This window comes from Hesperophylax consimilis, chromosome 27 (assembly GCF_061612785.1).
Source record: "Hesperophylax consimilis isolate HC1 chromosome 27, BYU_Hcon_1.0, whole genome shotgun sequence".
NCBI lineage: Eukaryota > Metazoa > Arthropoda > Insecta > Trichoptera > Limnephilidae > Hesperophylax > Hesperophylax consimilis.
In genome coordinates, this window is record NC_142862.1 from 10,387,599 (window position 1) to 10,394,099 (window position 6,501).

Below are 6,501 nucleotides of genomic sequence, written 5' to 3' on the forward strand. Positions count from 1 at the left end.
AGATATTCCTAAAATAAAATAGGATTTGAACCCGCGACCTTCGAATTGCTAATCGAGCGCCTTACTAAAGAAATATAGAAAACTATGAAAAATAAAATAAAGAATACGAATTATTGAGACACTTCCAGTATAACGCTACAAAACGTTTTAATTGTATGCCCACCACTCTGAAACTACTACTAATGGGAAATACATACACAAACATTCACAAAAAACTGATCACAGCCTGGATCAAAAAACAAGATATCCACTTTATACAAAACATTATAACACCAAACCAAACATAATCATGGATGAATGTGAATGTATGTATTTATTTATATGTGTGTATGCATGCATATATGTGTATTTATGTATGTATTTGTATACATGGGTGTATGTATATATGTGCAAATAAATAAATAAAAAAAAATCCTTTTTCTTTAAATAACAATGTACAATAACCATTAAAAAAAAAATTTTAAATCCCAACTTACACTTATATAAGAAAATTTAACCAATACACATAAATACATGTAAACACCTCAGCACAGGTTCTCCCAGTGAGGTGTTCACGAAACATATAACACTACCCACCACAGTGTCACCTACTCAAACCTACCTCACACCCAGCATAAAAAAAATAAAAAAATTAAAATAAAACACCATATTAACAACAGTTCTAAATTTATGTATTATATACAAATGTAAATATTTGGTAGACACTGTAATGTATGTATAGAAATAAATAAAATAATAATAATAAATTGAAAAATATATTTTGATAGGATTAAATTTGAATTACAAATGACCGATTTACCATTTACATATTAATTTAAAATTTCGACCCAAATTGCCTTTTTTTCGGGGTTTTATTTTTATTTATTTTATATTTACATAGTAAGTTGGGTAAGATAATTTCTTTGATACCTTTAACTCAAAAAACTTATCTAAAATCGTGATATAATTCATTCACAATGTAACAATAATCGCAGTGACAGCAGTTCGTGTTTACACTTTGCTCTTGCAAAAAAACTAAAAAAAACCTCCGAATTCGTCTGCAAACAGTATTTATATGGAAAATTTAAGTGCCAAAAAAGTTTATTTGATAAAACAGTAATAAAATAATACTATTCTAGCGGATTCTAAACATTTTTATCGAAAGTTTTAAAACAACCTAAGATTGTGTGTTTGTTCTCATTGAAATGTCCACCCCACCGATGCCTGATGAATGCTGCCATCGGCGTAAAAAAAGAATGCTAGATAAGATGACGTCCCCATCACAAAAAAAGGCCTCGGGAATGATTTCTCCAGTGGTTGAAGATGAGGAATCTGACGGAGCATCGGACTATTCCGACGTGTCTGAAAATGAGAGTGAAATCCCAGTGTCCTCAGTCCAGATACTGAACGACACTGAAGCAAGTCTAAGAGCACTCCAAGATGTCCTTGCTGAAAAGCAGTCAAGAGTCTCAAAGGATCAACAACTGCGGATAAGCGCACATGTATCCGCTGTATTCAGATCAGTTTCACAGCTGTTATTGGAACGAGAGGGCTTCAAAGCTGATCTGGCAACAGTCAATGCCAAATTAATAGTGGCAAAGGGAGAGATCGCGATTGAAAAAGCAGAAAACCAACACAGGTTAGAAAAAATATTGCAGTTGGAGTCAGATCTAGGACCAGTGATGCGTAGAGTAGCCGATGCCACGGAAGCAAGCCTATCGTTTGCCGATATTGTGAAAAATGGCCCACAGAAGATGATACCATCAATCAACCGCTCAGGACTTAACGTTGGGACCCCCAAACCTGCTGTATGCATCTTCCCAAAGCTGGATTCTACAAAAGATAGCGACGATACGAAACAGCTACTAAAAGATACATTACGACCATCAGAACTTGGAATCCGTGTGACGGGCATTAGGAGTATCAGAAACAAAGGTGTTGTAATCCATACTGCAACACAAGAAGATCAGGATAAAATACTGAAAACCCCATGTCTAGCAAACTCGGACACTCTAAGCGCTCGATTACCAACAAAACGGCTTCCAAGGGTGATTTTATTCAACGTTCCTCGTGACCTAACGGACGAGTGCTTCCTAAAAAATGCCTTAGCAGGAGCCCAGGACAAAGCAGGCCTAGATTTCGCAGTAAAATGTTGCAAGCTAAGTCACCTTGCTGGCGCTCGAACTGGATCAACTTGCCACCGGGTCTTCGAGGTTCCTGCCCACATTCGTCACGTGCTGGTGGAGCAGGGGAAAGTCTTTGTGGACTGGAATGTGTGCCGTGTTCGTGACTTCATTGGACTTACAGTGTGCTCCAAGTGCCAAATGATCGGACATTCCTTCAAGTTTTGCAAGGACCAGCAAAGATGTGGACACTGCGCAGGCGAAGGTCACGCCCGGATAAACTGCCCAAAAGCCGCCGCCGAGCCTGTCTGCGCCACCTGTACAAGATTTGGGAAGCCCGCTGCACATCCGACTGGAGACAAGGACTCCTGCCCGGCCTACAAGGCTGCCCTTGCCAAGGACTTTGCAACTATTGATTATGGCGTCTAATTACATTGAAGAAGATGACGAGGTAGATTACGAAAATACTCATAATTTCTGTGATTGGCTAAAGTTTCATAGCAACTACAATATGGAAAATATTAATATTGTTCAGTTGAATGTTAGATCGATTTATAAATACTGGGATACTTTGAATGTCTACTTAAATACTTGTTGGAAGCATATTCATGTGTTAATGTTATGTGAAACGGCTATAACACCGAATCTTGTCTGTCTGTATAATATTCCTTTATTTAATTGTTACAACTATTGCCGAACTAAAAAATCTGGAGGAGGTATATTGCTATATGTTCGAAATGAATTCACATTTCAACAGAAAACAATAGAAACAAATCATTTTGAATGTGTGCTTGGCTCTATGACACTTCCAAACAAGAGTATTTTAAACATCATAGCAATATACCGCCCCCCCAACTCTAGCCAACCACAATTTCTTAATGAAATATCTGCCATTCTGCATACTATAAGCCCCAAAGAAAATGTTTTACTTATAGGAGATATTAATCTAGACTTGTTAAATTGTCAAAACCCTATTATTATGGCATATGAAAATATAATGTCGGATAATTATTTAATCAAATGTATTTGTGACGTAACTAGAGAAGCAGTTTTAGCAGGAAAAGTTACTCGTACTTGTTTAGACCACATATTTGTCCGATTTAACAGTGGATGTAAACAAAGCGATTCTCTTTCCTCATGTGTATGTAATAATATTACTATAGCGGATCACTTTTTAACTGCAGTTAATATTAAATATAGTGCAAGGAAAGAAGCCCCAGAACACGGGGAAAGAATTTCGTTTTTATCGCAAAACAAAATCGACAAAAACATTCATAATTTTAAGTGGCACTCCTTGCTTGAGGAACAAGATTGCAATATACTATATAGTAAAATTAAAAACAACTTTAAGAATTTGTATAAACAGAGTAAAATCGTTATGAATTATAAACCCAAAAAAAGACCTCTGTCAATAAAACCTTGGATAACTTCTAATATCTTAGAAAACATTAAAAAAAAAGATTCATTGTACAGAAGGTGGAAGAATTTTCCTAGCAATCAATTCTTTGAATTGGAATATAAAACTTTCAGAAATAAGGTGACAAAAGAAATTATTAAATGTCAGTCTACCTTTTTTAACAATAAATTCAAAAATTATTTTGGAAATACAAAAAAAACTTGGGATGAAATAAATAAATTATTAGGACGCAAGTCCAAAAGTAGTTGTGACGAAATAATCTCGAAATATATGTTAAATACGAATAATGAAGAAACCGTAGCAGATAAGTTTGTTGAATATTTTACAAATAGTGTTAACTCTATGATGATTGTTTAGCATCGACCGTCAGGCCGAATGAAGTGCAACATAGTATGTACCTACCCAGAGCTACCTGCCAAGAAATCAATATTATTGTTAGCAAATTAAACAATTCAAAGTCACCAGGGATTGACAACATTCGAATGTTTGACATTAAGACACATATTAATATTTTAGGGCCTGTTATAACACACTTTATCAATTTAATTTTATCGCAAGCAGTAATACCAGATGAACTAAAAAGTAGCATCATTAGGCCAATTTACAAAGGGGGCAAACATACAGATATTCAAAATTATAGGCCAATAAGCATATTGCCAGCCCTAGAAAAAATACTTGAAAAATACATTTCCATAAAACTTAATAAATATCTAGAATCTTTCTCTTTGTTGGATCCCAACCAATATGGATTTCAAAAGAAAAAAAGCACGGAAATGCTGCTTCAGGAATTTTCAAATCACATAAATTATGAATTAAATCTAAAAAAACAAGTTTTGGTTTTATTCATAGATAACTCTAAGGCATTTGATACCATTGATACAAATAAACTATTAGAAACACTGGAGGCAATAGGAATTAGAGGAAAGCTGCTAGTTTTATTAAAAAAATTACTAACTGATCGACAAATAAGAGTAAAAATTCTTTAAAAATTTAGCAAAAGAAAATATATCTCAACAGGTGTTGCACAGGGGTCAATTCTAGGGCCAACCCTTTATATTATTTATGTCTCAATTATGAGAAAATTGTTTTCATTTGTTAAACATTTTGTATATGCAGACGATACGGCGCTCGTAATATCGCACGAAGATCTGGTTACTGCAATGAACCTTATGCAACATGATTTTATTGCCCTACTGAAATGGTCGCATGATGCAGGCCTCTTTATAAACGCCAAAAAAACTAAAATTATGCACATCAGATCTCCACACGCCAGATGTAATGTAATTCCTTCATTATATACACACACATTTGACTGCATACATAAAAATGTTGCACAGCCCTGTTCATGTGAAACCATTGATTTTGTCAAAAGTTATGTATATTTGGGCGTTACTATTGACTGCTACATGAAATGGGATGTACAAATTGCTAATGTTTGTAAACGTCTACGAGCTATTGTGGGTAGGATTTATAAAATAAAATATTTCGTGCCTATAAGTACTTTAAAGTTAATCTACTTATCTCTGGCTGAATCCACTATACGTTATGGAATTACTTCTTTGGGACATTCTTGTAAAACTAATATAAGCTATATACAAACATTACAAAACTCCATTATAAAATTGTTAATCCATAAATATGACAATCAACACAGAAGTAACATTAAATTAATATACAAGTCTCTGAATATTTTACCTGTCAGAGGATTATTGTTTTATAATATTGTAAGTCAACATGTTATATTGTCTGATTCATTGTATAGGGAAAGAGTTTGCCATAAACATAACACAAGATTCACTCAAAATGAAGGACTGGTAGTTCCGAAATGTACTAATAAATATGGTGAAAGAACTTTAAACTATATAGTACCCAAAATGTTTAACTTATTACCAATGACAATTAAAAATAATAACATGTATACTGCTAATGTTAAATATAATCTAAGGAAATGGTTATTGGATAATAATGATCTATACTGATGCCCCTGAAATGGAATTCATATTCTTAGAAAATGGAAAAACAATTATTTTGTAATACCTGACTACCTACCTCTATTTATGAAACTATTGATGTACTTGTTGATAATACTAATTTGTTCATACATTTATTTTTACTTGCTTATTTTATAAGGCTTTTATGTTTTATGTTGATAATACTAATTTGTTCATACATTTATTTTTACTTGCTTATTATATAAGGCTTTTATGCTGCTATTTAAACTTTTCTGCAATGTAACCAATTTATGTAATTATGTACCGTTCAAATTGTATCTTATGAGTGTATAAATGTTGTCTCTATGTCCCTGCTGACAAACTACACAAGTAGTTTAGCGGGTTTAAATGTGAATAAATAAAAAAAAAATTCTTTTGGCCTATTTTTATAATTTAAAACACAAATCAATAAAGTAGCACATACCGCGCTAGATATTAGCTTTTGATGAAAAAAAAGTTATTCAATTTGTTTCAGTATTTTTACATCAAATCCTATTTTAAGTTTTGTATGAAAAAGGTCACGCTCTCCTCTTAATGTAAAATAATTCGACCTCTGAGCAGCACGATAATTCTAACTTTCATGAATGATTGTGTATTTTTTGTAGGTATTTGCCTACCATCCTCTACCCCATCTCCTTCCCCTCACAATCATAATTGGAGATGCCAATTGTTTGACTGGCTCTGTATGACTGTGTGGTATCTCCATAAAAAGTTAGATTGCTGTGTTTGTTTCAATGATGTTTGCTTTGATTCAATATTTTGTTACACGTTTTGGTATTGATTTCCTCACTGACATCAATCGCTCCGCAAATTCAAATCTTGCGTTTTTACGATATTTCTTCACGACCAAATGGCATTTATACGAATTACTTTACAGTTTTTTACCGTGTTAATAACAATATTCTTTTGGAAAAATACGAATACACGGTGATCTCTATAGATGAATTGAATAATATATGTTAGTAATTGGCACAAAATCACGATTTTCAAT